Below are 13,434 nucleotides of genomic sequence, written 5' to 3'. Positions count from 1 at the left end.
CCATATCTTCAAAGCGTGTACTACCGCTGCAAGTTTTAAATCATGCGTCGGGTAGTTCTGCTCATGTTTCTTCAATTGTGTTGAAGCATAGGCTATCACTTTTCCATTCTGCATTAGTACACATCCCAATCCTCGCTTGGATGCGTCGCTGTATATAACAAACCCTTCCGTACCTTCAGGTATTGTTAAAACAGGTGCTGATATCAACTTCTACTTAAGTTCTTGGAAACTTTGTTCGCATTTTTCCGTCCATTGGAATTTTACTCCCTTCCTTGTAAGTTGCGTCATTGGTCCAGCTATTTTGGAGAATCCTTCTATGAATCTCCCATAATATCCAGCCAATCCTAAAAAATTCCGTACTTCGCCAGCATTTGTTGGTGTTTTCCAGTTGGTTACTGCTTCTACTTTTGCTGGATCTACTTCAATCCCTTGGGCAGTAACTACATGTCCAAGAAATCCAACTCGTTCAAGCCAAAACTCACACTTCTTGATTTTGGCATACAGCTTCTCCTTGCATAATACCTCTAAGGTTATTCTCAAGTGCTCTTCATGCTGCTCCTTACTCTTGGAATATATCAGAATGTCATCGATGAAGACTATGACAAACTTATCCAAGTATTGATGAAACACTCGATTCATCAGGTCCATGAACACTGCAGGTGCATTGGTTAGCCCAAACGGCATCACCGTAAACTTGTAGTGTCCATATCGAGTTCTAAAAGCTGTCTTAGGTATATCCTTTGTCTCTACTTTCAGTTGATGGTATCCCGATCGTTAGTCGATCTTGGAAAATACCTTAGCTCATTTCAGTTGATCTAACAGATCCTCGATCCTCGGGAGTGGGTACTTATTCTTGATGGTTAATCGATTTATCTCCCTATAATCGATGTACATCCTCATGCTTCCATTTTTCTTCTTTACAAACAACACCGGCGCACCCCATGAAGATACGCTTGGTCATATGAAGTCCATATCTAGGAGTTCTTGCAACTGCTTCTTTAATTCTTGTAGTTCCTTTGGGGCCATTCGGTATGGAGCCTTAGATACTGGTGCCACCCCGGGAATTAGGTCTATGGTGAATTTCACTTGTCTATCGGGTGGAATACCAGATAGATCTTCTGGAAACACATCTACGAATTCCCGTACTACTGGTACATCTTCAACCCTAATCGTCTCTTGTTTTCCTCCTGAGATACTTACTAGATATCCTTGACATGTTTCTTTTCTCAACATCTTCTCAACTTGTAAAGCTGATACTAGTCGAATAAGGGGTTTCGTCTTCATTCCAAGGAACAAAAATGGTTCCTCTCCTGGTTTCTGAAATGATACTTCCATTTCCTTACATCGGATGGTGGCCTAATTACAACCTATCCACTTCATACCTAGTATTACATCAAAATCCTTCATTTCTATCATGTATAGGTTCGCTTCCATTGGTTTTCCCTCAACTTCGATACTTACTGACTTGGCTATTCTATCAGTATTCAAAGGGTTGGCCAAAGGAATACTAATTCTAATGTACCTTCCGACTTATCACAGGTAATACTAGATTTAGCCATAAAAGTTGTTGAAGTAAAGGAGTGTGTAGCTCCTGAATCAAACAATACATAAGCAGGTGTATTGGCTATCAGTAGAGTGCCTGCTATGACATTATAGTTTTTCTCTGCATCCTGTTGAGTCAATGCAAAAACTCGTGTTTTCCCTTTCTGGTTCTGGTCGCTATTATCATCCTTCTTCTGGGTATGTGTGGGACAATCTCTAATGATATGTCCTAGCTTGCTACATCAGAAACAGACATTTTTCCCTTGTAAGCACTCGCCACGATGTGTCCTTCCACACTTAGAACAGGGCGCAATAACCGGCACAATGCTTTTGCTAGCATTGGCTCCACCAGTAGCTTTCTTGTTCTACCATTTGCCTTTTCCCTTGTCCTGGCCATTCCATTTCCTTTTTCCCATGTTACCATTGTTCGGTTGATTGAACAGTTGACCATGTTGTTCGGCGCTAGTCTTTTGGTACCAAGTAGCATGAGTTCTTTCCAGCATTTCACGGTATGTGGTGAAGCGATGGGACATAAGTATCATGCTTATATCCGAGTTCAGCCCTTGTTCAAACCTTCGTACCTTCTTATCTTCCGTATCCACCAGATGTGGAGCATACCTTGAAAGTTGATCAAACTTCCTCTCATACTCAGTCAGGGACATAGTCTTTTGCTTGAGTTGGAGGAATTCACTTTCTTTGTGATCCCTCAAGGACTGGGGAAAGTACTTGTCCATTACTTCCCCTTTGAATTGTTCTCAAGTCAATTCTGCTTGTTGCTCAAGGGTCCTTGTCCTTGACATTGAGTCCCACCAGTGACTTGCATCATCGGAGAACATGAACTCAGCACACTGGACTTTCTGAGCGTCCGTGCACCCTATCAATCGGAATATACGCTCCAACTTGCGAAGCCACTCCTCGGCTGTAAGTGGATCAGCTGCTCCGTTGAAGGTAGGGGGCTTGTGCCTTCAAAATTGCTCGAACACTGAAGCATGGTTTGAAACATTAGGAGCTAATGGTAGGGGTTGAGCTTGGTTCGGGTTTTGCCTGCCTAGGTCTTGAACCGCTCGGAGGAGGTCTCTTATCAAGTTTTGGTTTGTACGGGCCATTTTCTTTAGACAAAACATATAGTTCTTATTAGTTTCATTCTTCGAATACTAAAGCAAAGAAGATAGTATTTTATTTCTTGACATAAGGGAAGCTATTACAAGGATTTAAATCTAATCCCTATAAGTTCTACGGATCTTCTTCGGTGGAGCTTCATCTTCGGAGGAGTCTTTCGCCTCAGGTCCGGACTCTATGTCCATCTCAACCTATGGCTCAGGCTCAGGATCATTCTCTAAATCATCCTCGGGTTCTTTTTCGGGATCTTCTTCCTCAACCAAAGGTTCCTCCTCAGACTCCTCATGGATTACATCATCCCACAAATCAATCAGGGCATGGCAATACCTCTCAAACTCGAACAGGTTTGGGTTGCCTTCTAACATTTCATCTCTAACCGTGACTCCCATATCTCCCCATTGAGGTGGGAGGGAGTGTGTGAGGTTATTTATGGCCTCAATATGCGTGATCTCCATACCAGCATTAACCGCCATCATGCATCTCTCATGATGTCATACACATGTTCACTAAGTGGTCGGGCCGGATCAGTTACATAGTTTTCATAGGAATGAATAGCAATTCTATGGTTCAATGCTTCTCTATATGCCCTAGCCGTTCTACGAGCCATATCTGTTACATTTTCACATACATCATACTTTTTCTTTGCTTAAAGAAAACATACAAATATTTAAACTTTCATATCATGCAATTCCCTTTAAGCCCTTTGCTTTTGCCTAAGTCCATTACATATCTTTAAATAACACATCTCTACATCATATCAAAGTATCATAACATAAACATAATCATTAACTTTAAACATGAACATACCTGGGTCATAGGATGAGGTTGATGGATGGATACACGATGCCATGGAATACCTTAAACTTTTCATTTTCCTTTTGTTTTTAAAAAAAAAAAAACATACTTGGTCTATAGAACCGGCTAAACCTTGCTCTGATACCACACTGTAATGCCCCGACCCCTAGTGGACCGGAACGCTACTTACTTTACTTAGCTTAACCGGTGGTTTAGTAACAAGTGTATACGTCTTAGCGGAAGCTTACATCTTCGGATAATAATTTAAGTAACAATACTTCAAATACTTTAAAGAAAAATACTGAATCATTTTTCAAAACAACAAAATGTGATTTATTTGAAGAAAACATAACTTGTTCTCGCATTTTGCGTTATTCAAAACTTTAAAGAAATAACATTGGAAAACATTTCATAAAAATAAATCCAAATCACTTATTCACCGGATTTTCACGGGCTCGTTGCATCACTCTCCATCTTCTCCTCCATCCATGCCCGAGGTAGAATTCCTTCAATCTGTAAAGATGGGATTAAACCCGTGAGTTGAAAAACTCAATGGGTGTCATAGGTGCATTCGTGATCAAGCTATACATTTCAAAACATTAACTTTATAACTTTTCATACACGCCGTACCCGGAGGCACCATTTGACATGAAGGGATATGCAGTACCCGAGGGCACCATTTGACATACGAACATTTCTTCAACATAGAGGGGTATGCCGTACCGGAGTACCATTTGACATACAACCATTAACATAGAGGGATATGCCGTACCAGAGTACCATTTGACATACAAACATTAACATGAATCGAAACTTATAACTTAACACGATTAAACACATTGCACCTCTATCTACCTTGATTGATGCTTTTGAAACTTTGAAAACTTGGATTGAAAATTTCGATGAAACTTGGACGTTGAAAGAAATGCACTCCTTGGATGTTTGAAAACCGTTGAGAATTGATGCTTAGAAACACTTCTTAAACTTCTAGGAAAAATAGTTTTCCTCTCTCTCTTTTTCTCTCTTGGAAACTCTTTATTTAGTATGTAAAAGCTCTTGCTTTTGGTTGAGAAAAATGAGTAAAATGAGGTCTCTATTTATAGGTAAATATCCCATAATTTAAAGCAAATGAAGGGTCAAATTTCATTTAAGAGAGAAAACATGGGTGTCATTTAAGTTTGAGGTTAAATGCTTCAATTTAGTGGGGTTTTTATTGCCAAAAACGTGGGTGGCCCTTTGAGAAAATAATTGATGAAAATAAATATTTAAATTCTAGAGAAAAACGAGAATTTTCATTTCAGGCAGTTTCGGTCGACCGGTTGACACTGCACAACTTTCAATATTTCTATCATAACTTCTTCTCCCGATATCCGATTGAGGTAATTCAAAGTGCGTTGGAAAGCTAGATGAAAGAGCTACAATTTTATTTAGATATCATTTTCCAAATCGAATGTTTTCTATGTCGAACATGGGTCTCAAATGAGACTAAAAATCTGAAGTATACTTTAGTCATTCAATATTCATGTCTTAGTGCCACTAAGGTGTCTAGAATTATTTGAGGATCTACATGCACGTTACCGACCCAGTACTATGAAGCTTGTGAATCCCACAGCCTAAGCTGTACTTTACATCCGTTTGAGTTTTTTAGAATTTTTTGCTAACTGTTGTCGCATGTTTTGTAGATTCAAGTACAAGATACCAGCTTCACGAGGTAGAGTTCGTTAAAGAAGACATCTGCAAGCGTCCCCTGAAGCTTCACTACTTTGACCACCTCATCGACCTGAGCTGTTATTTCATTGACTTCGAACTGATGGCTTTGAAGGGTAAGAAGTTCCTATACTTCGAAAAAACTTTATTTATTGATGTCGAGTTCTGATATGTTGTCCCTTTGTGTTGCAGATAATTTTAAGAGGAGGGAGTACCCTACCCCTGATATGGCCACCATTATGAAGGCCATTACTGCTGTTGGGACCAGGCCTCTGAAGCCCAGATCAAGCAGGGCTAGGGAGGTGAGAGGCAGGTTGGAGCGCCTCTCCAAGAGTAACACCTCCCAGGCTACTGAGAAGGAGGCTACCCAGAGGGAGAAGGGCAAGGAGCCTCAGGGAAAAAAGAAAGTCCCTAAGGACTCCCAGAAGAAGAGGAAGCTAGTCCACATCACTAGTTCTTCGGGAAAGTTTGGGACCTCAGTGTCCTAGGCCATCTAGGATCCTCAACCATCAAAAATGATGGACTCCGCCATGAAGGCAGTGAATGTGGAGATGGTTAGGAGGGCCGAGGTAGAGGAGGCGGTAAAGGAGGCTATGAGGTTGGCAGCGGAGAAGGCGGAGGAGGAGGCGGCGAAGCAAAAACCTACTAGAACCAAGGGGAAGTCCACCAACTTCTTGGCAGGGTGTGAGGAAGAGCTTGCCTCGACGTTGTTGGAAGCTCTTCCGGTTGAGGTCTGAGGTGCTGCAGCGAGTTTTTTTAAATTTTGGACTGATAGGTAGGCTTTACACGCCACGTCCTGCGACGTCGTCGACCTCATAAGGGCCTTGGTGAGCCAAAGCATGAGGAAGTTTGGCCTCATATTGGAGTGTAGGGAGGCCCTTACGGACTTTCAAGTGAGGACCATGTCCTTAGAGAAGAGGCTGGCCTCCACTAAGGAGGAGTTGAAGAGATTAACGACAGAGGTAGAGGAGGCAAAGGCCCAAAGAGTTGAAGATGTTGAGGCCTTGGAGAAAGAAAACATAGAGTTTGTTGGGGCCAAGGATGCATATAACTTCTTGAATGACCAAATAAAATGGCACGTTGATGAACTGGCCAAGGCGAGAGAGGCAGCCAAGGTGGCGAGGGAGAAGGCAGTTAAAAAGTACTTTGCCAATTTTCATAACACTGAGGAGTATCGGAGCTTCAACGTAAACTGGAGGAACTTCAGCTACGCTGAGGTGATGGAGAGGAATGAGGAGCTTTATCCTGGCTACGACCTATTCCAACTTAGGTTTGAGTTTGTGGATGAGGTACCTCAGACCCCAGCTGAGGAAGCAGTGGAGGAGGAAGCGGTAGAAAGAACTGAAGAGGGATCCGAGGCTCAAGCTGCTGAAGCTCCTGCTGCAGAGGCACTCCTTCCATCATCCGAAGCTTAGTATAGCATTCATTTTCAATTTATATCGATGTACTGGCTTTGAGCCCAGCTCTTATAATTTATTCAATATCAATGAATGTCATGTCTTACAACATTTTGTTCATTTTTCAATATCACGTAAATGGACCTCGCTTAAATAATCGAGCTTCAGGATGAGTTGATAATTTGGACTTGGCACCCTAACTCCCATCACTTGAAATAATTCAAACCACATGACTAACGTTTTAATTAAGGTCGAACTTACACATCACTTCTTAGGCAAATTTGATAATTTCAGAACTTCAATGAAAATGTATGAACAAAATCGTGCAGAACCTGAGCGTATGCTTTTTCCTTTAGCGTTTGGCCTCACAAAGGGAGCATGTGGCTTACGCTTCAGACTTAAGGCTAGGTGGCCCAAAGTTAGGGTCCAACATCTCCTACAAGACTCTCACACTTCTCTACATGGTGGATGGTGCAGCCATGTAGAGGCTTCTCCCTTGGCGTTCAGCTTTGCCAAAGGAAGGAATGTGGCATATGCCTCGGAGTTCAGGCGAAGTGACCCAGAGTTGGGATCCGACCTCTCCTACGAGGCGTCCACACTTCCCTACATGGTGGATGGTGCAATCATGTAGAGGCTTCTTCCCTTAGCGTTCAGCCTCACCAATGGGAGGTATGTGACGTACGCCTCGAAGTTCAGGTGAGGTGACCCAGAGTTGGGATCCGACCTCTCCTTCGAGGTGCCCACGCTTCCCTACATGGTGGATGGTACAGCCATGTAGAGGCTTCTTCCTCTGGCATTCAGCCTCGCCAATGGGAGGCATGTGGAGTATGTCTCGGAGTTCAGGCGAAGTGACCCGGAGTTAGGATCTGACCTCTTCTTCGAGGCGCCCACGCTTCCCTACATGGTGGATGGTGCAGCCATGTAGATGCTTCTTCCCTTGGCATTCAGCCTCACCAATGGGAGGCATGTGGCATATACCTTGGAGTTCAGGCGAGGTGACCCAGAGTTGAGATCCAACCTCTCCTCCGAGGTGCCCACGCTTCCCTACATGGATGGTGCAACCATGGAGAGGTTTCTCCGCTTGGTATTCAGCCTCGCCAATGGGAGGCATGTGGTGAACGCCTCGGAGTTCAGGCGAGGTGACCTAGAGTTTGGATTCGACCTCTCCTCCGAAGCGCCCATGCTTCCCTACATGGTGGATGGTGCAATCATGTAGGGGCTTCTTCCCTTGGCGTTCAGCCTCGCCAAAGGGAGGCGTGTGGCTTACGCTTTGGAGTTCAGGCGAGGTGATCCGGGAGTTGGGATCCGACCTCTCCTCCGAGGTGCCCATGCTTGAATTTGTTAAAATTTGTCGAATTTGTTTGACTTGAGTAAATGATAAACCTATTGAAATTTGAAATTTGATACATGAGCTGGGAAAAATCGTCCAGCGAGGCGGTACAATCATTGATAATAAATTCGAAGATGTTCAATATTCTATGGATGAGGTTATACCTTGCCGTCCATGTCTTCAATCCGGTAGGTACAGGTCCGATCTCCTCTCTGATTTTGTAGGGGCCTTCCCAGTTCGGACCCAAGGTACCTACGCCTAATTCTTTGGAGGAGAGGAAGACCCTCCTAAGAGCTAGGTCATTGATTCGAAAGGACTTCTTCTTCACCTTGGAGTTGAATTATTTTGTCATCTTCTTTTCATAAGTAGCGAGCCTCAGCTGGGAGTTATCTCTTCTCTCATCAGTGAAGTCGAGGTCGCATTTTTGCAACTCATCATTGGTGATTTCGTTGAAGTGCAGGCCACGTGGTGATGGTAAACCGATCTTGACTGGGCTCATGGCCTCGGTGCCATAAGTCATGACGAAAGGAGTTTTCCCCGTGGGTGTCCTAGTGGTGGTTTGGATTGCCCAAAGCACTTGTGGCTGCTCATCAACCCAAGCTCCCTTTGACGCATCCAGTTTCTTTTTGAGGACATGCTTGATTGTTTTGTTCACGACCTCAGCATGGCCATTCACTTAGGGATGATGAGGCATGGAGAAGTGCTTCTTGAGGTCGAGTTCTTCGCATAAGTTCCTGACCTTCTTATTGTCGAATTGTCTATCGTTATTCGAGACTATGGAGTGGGAAATTTCAAATCGGCATATGATGTTCTTCCACAAAAACTTGGAAGTGTTTACTTCAGTGATTTTTGCCAATTGTTCAGCCTCGACACACTTTATGAAGTAATCAATGGCCACAATGGCGAAGTTTGAGCCCCCTCTACCTTTAGGTAGGGGACCTGTGAGGTCTACATACCACTTGGAAAAGGGTCATGGGCTGGAGACGACGACCAGCTCTTGCGACGGTTGCCTCTATATAGGAGAGAAATGTTGGCACTTGTCACATTTATGCACAAATTGAAGGGCGTCCTTTTTCAAGGTGAGCCAGTAGTACTCTTGTCTTAGTATCTTTTGTGCTAAAGCTAGTCCTTCTGAGTGGTTACTGCAAATACCTTCGTGGACTTTCCTTAAACTGTAGGTGGCCTATTCCCCACCTACGGACTGAAGAAGTGGAGAGGAGAAGCTTCTCTTGTAGAGCACATCATCGATGAAGAGGAAATGAGGTGACCTCCTTCTCAGTTTGTAAGCCTCATTCTTGTCAGCAGGCAGGACCTGGTCCTTTAGGTCGGCTACGATAGGTTACATCCAGGTGAGCGTTCCTTCAACCTACATCACTTCGAGTGCCTCGGTAGATGGTTTGAGGAGGTATTCAATTGGTACCACCGCAAGTAGCTCGGAGTCCTTGCTACTCGCAAGTTTGGAGAGTACATCTGTGTGTACATTTTCTACACAAGGGATCTAGATCAGTTCAAACTTCTCAAAAGATAGGAGGAGGTTCATCACCATCTTTAAGTAGGAAGCCATGGTTTTGTCCCTAGCTGAGAAGTTGCCATTCACTTGGCTTACCACCAGCTGGGAGTCACTGTTGATATGTAGCTTCCTTAACTACATTTCTTTTGCTAACCTGAGGCCTGCAAGGAACGCCTCATACTCGGTAACGTTGTTGGTGGCCTTAAATCCGAACCTCATAGCTAAATTTAGCTTGTGACCCTCTGGGCTAACCTGGACTATCCTATCTCCCAAACCTGTGTATCCAGTCGAATCGTCCATGAACAAGCTCTACGACTTAGCAGGCTCCATAACCTCTTCTATTTCGGGTACATTGGCGAACTTTGTTACGAAATCAGCCAAGGCCTGGCCCTTGATAGTTGCCCTTGTCTTAAAGACAATCTCAAATTAACTTAATTCCACTGCCCATTTCAGTAGCCTTCCTGAGGCATCAGGTTTCTGTAGCACTTGCCTCAAGGGAAAATTGGTCAGCACGTGAATAGTGTGTGCTTGGAAGTAAGGCCTTAGCTTTCGAGAAGCTTAATCAAGGCTAAGGCTAGCCTCTCCATATCGGGATAGCGAGTTTTCGAAGATAGAAGTGCTTTACTGATGTAGTATACGGGGAGTTGGGTGGTTTCTTCCTCTCAGATTAGGACTACACTGATGAAGTCACTGATGGCTTCACTGGAGACGGCCAGATATAATTCAAGGATATCATCGAGCTTTGGCTTGGAGAGGAGGGAGGCCTGTCCTAGATGCCTTCTTAGGCCTTGGAAGGCTTCTTTACACTCCTCCATCCATTCAAACTTCTTCCCGACTTTCAATACCTTGAAGAATGGGAGGCATTTTTCTGTGGCTTTGGAGATAAAGCGGCTGAGAGCCACCACCCTTCCAGTTAGGCTTTAGACTTCGTTAGGTTTCTGAGGTGATCTCATCTTGAGCAAGGCATTGATCTTTTCGGGGTTGGCCTCAATTCCTCTTTTACAAGACATCATTTTCCTATTTTACACAATGCCACTTGCTGTTTACTCCACATACGTTATAGTATTTACATAACGACAAGTGACCAAGTCGTAAACATCAATCATTACCATTACAAAATATTCCCCGTCTTCAAAAGTTTCGATCTCTTCTTCCGCGTCGATCATCGTATAATGTGTATAGTGGGTATGTCTATATATAACATGTATAGCACCGAGATCCTCAGTAATTTTAACATGTCTGGTGGTTCGGACAATTTCATTCTCTTGTGGTGGCATCTACAGTACAAAATACAAAAAGTGAACCATAAAGTTCAGTAAATATGATGATGCAATGATGCATGTCAAACATACATGGGCCCAAATCCTTATTATAGTGTACCGTATGAGCTCAAAATAACATGGCCTCTTTCCTGCGCGCAAACCAATATCAATGCATCCATCGTTGCCCTCTACGACTTAGGATGCCACATCAGTATATTATACATACAAATTTATGGCCTGTCCTACATATATATAGCACTCAAGTTACCTATCCGCTATCCCAAGGCCACCAAGGGACTTCCTGGCACTGCCTGTATACAGGTGTTGAACTCCCAATACCCTATCCTTGGCTACCCTTAATGACCGTCAGGAGCCTCAAAGCGGTATAGTTATTCAGACACAATAGTACGGTACATTTATAATGGGATTCACATTCAAAATTTTCAACTGTAACTCAATCAACATGACAACACAAGTATGCATGATCTTGAAAACACAATTATTCCTACATTTTCCAAATAAACTCAATGCACATGTAACATACTACCATGTCACATAGCAAAAGAAATAACCACATATAAACACATATTAATGTATTTTGCACTATAGTTGGAAGAACATCAATATTTACCTTTTTTGCGATTTTCTTGATCAATATCTGCATTAACACAATAATCTCTACATTAATCATATCTTATCTTATTATTTCTCGATTATCACATCTAGACTAAACTTATAAGATAATATATGTTATTTAATAGCATACCCCTAATAAAAATAATGAAATTAGTTTATTGTTAACTAGTAGTAATAATAATAACATTAATAATATAAATAAAATTCTCATTATCGTCATTGACTAAATTCCATAAAATTATTACATGTACAATTTAAGTTAGCCAATACACTACCATATTACTTTCCCATTTCATGCTTGATCCACTTTTCATTTCAATTAACACAAGTATATATACCCGTTAGTAATTTTTCTTAATCAATCCATATTCTTCTTTACCACATTTTCTTCATATCTCACCATTGATACTATGCATTATAACAAATTTTCTTCACATCTTATCACATAACTAAATGAAAATGATTTAAGTTTAAGCCTCCAGTGCTAATTGTTATCTTTCTTTTCATTTGAATTTACCGCTTATATAAATATAGTAGCGGCCCAATTTCCATACCCATTATCATGACGATATTAACAATTATTATACCAAGTTATTTTCTATCCCTACTCACTTCTTCCTTACTCTCTATATTTCCCCCCAAAACTACTTTATACAATCCTTAATAATGTAAACTAAGTAAACTAAAACTCAATATATCTTCAGCTAGTTTATAAGTTTTAAAATTTCCAAATTTAAGATTTTGAAATGAAAAAATTATAATTTATTTTCCTTAATTTTATTAATTAAACTTAACTATAATATTATCTTTTATCAATTACTAAAGAACTCTAAAGCAACAAATTTCAATTCCTATTTATAAATCAATTAAATAATTATCTAAATAAATAATTAACTAAAGAAAAATTTAAAATAATTAACTTAATGAAAAGACATACCTTAAGGAGTGAAAATGATGGGAAGAATGATATGTCACATTTCACAACTATCCTCTATTTATAGTTGATGATAGGGATTAAGTTTGCAATTTATGAAATTACACATATAACCCCTACGATAATCTACAATAATTTGATTGGATTTTAAAATTACATTTTTAGACCTTGGACCACATATGAAATTTGTTTATAAAATTGCATCTTTAACCCTTAGGCAAATATGCAATTATAAAATTGTATTTTCAATCCCCATAATATTATTTTTATTACAATCCCTAATAACATTTATTCTATCATTAAATTAAGTCCCTAAAATTAAAAACAAACTCCCTAAAATATTAAAAATCTTTACTAGAAAATTTTGGGATGTTACATTATCCCCCACTTAAAGAAATTTCGTCCTCGAAATTCTAAACTTACCAAATAATTTTGGATATTTAATCTTCATATCTTTTTCCCGTTCCCATGTTGCTTCTTTTGAAGTTTGATTTCTCCACAAAACTTTGACAAGTGGAATACATTTATTTCGTAATTGTTTGACCTCTCAGAGTAAAATTTTTATTGGTCTTTCTTTATAGGTTAAATTAGTCTCGAGATCCATTGGGTTATCTAGCAATATATGTGAAGCATCTGGAACATACTCTCAAAGAGCAAAGACATGAAACACGTTGTGAATTCGATCCATTGAAGCTGGTAAGTTCAACTTATAGGCCACTTTGCCAATTCGTTCCAAAATTTCAAATGGACCAATATATCTGGGACTAAGTTTTTCCCTTTTTCCAAATCTAAATACCCTTTTCATTGGTGCAACTTTCAAGAACACTTTGTCTCCGATTGCGAATTCTAATGGTCTCATTCGTCTATCAGCATACTTCTTTTGACAATCCTGAGTGGTAGCAAGACGTTGGTGGACAATTTTTACTGCATCAACCATATTTCGCACTAGTTTTGGCCCTAGAACCCGTTTCTCTCCAATTTCATCCTAATGTATAGGCGATCTACACTTGCGGCCATATAAGACCTCAAATGGAGCCATTCCAATTGAAGATTGATAACTATTATTATAGGTAAATTCTATCAAAGGTAGATACTTGTTCCACTTTCTCAGAAAATCTAAAGTACAAGTGCGTAACATATCTTCCAATATTTGAATGGTTCGTTTCGATTGGCCATCTGTTTGAGGATGAAATACCGTACTA

Source organism: Olea europaea, chromosome 19 (genome assembly GCF_002742605.1).
Source record: "Olea europaea var. sylvestris chromosome 19, O_europaea_v1, whole genome shotgun sequence".
Lineage (NCBI taxonomy): Eukaryota > Viridiplantae > Streptophyta > Magnoliopsida > Lamiales > Oleaceae > Olea > Olea europaea.
This window is presented reverse-complemented; position numbering follows the sequence as displayed.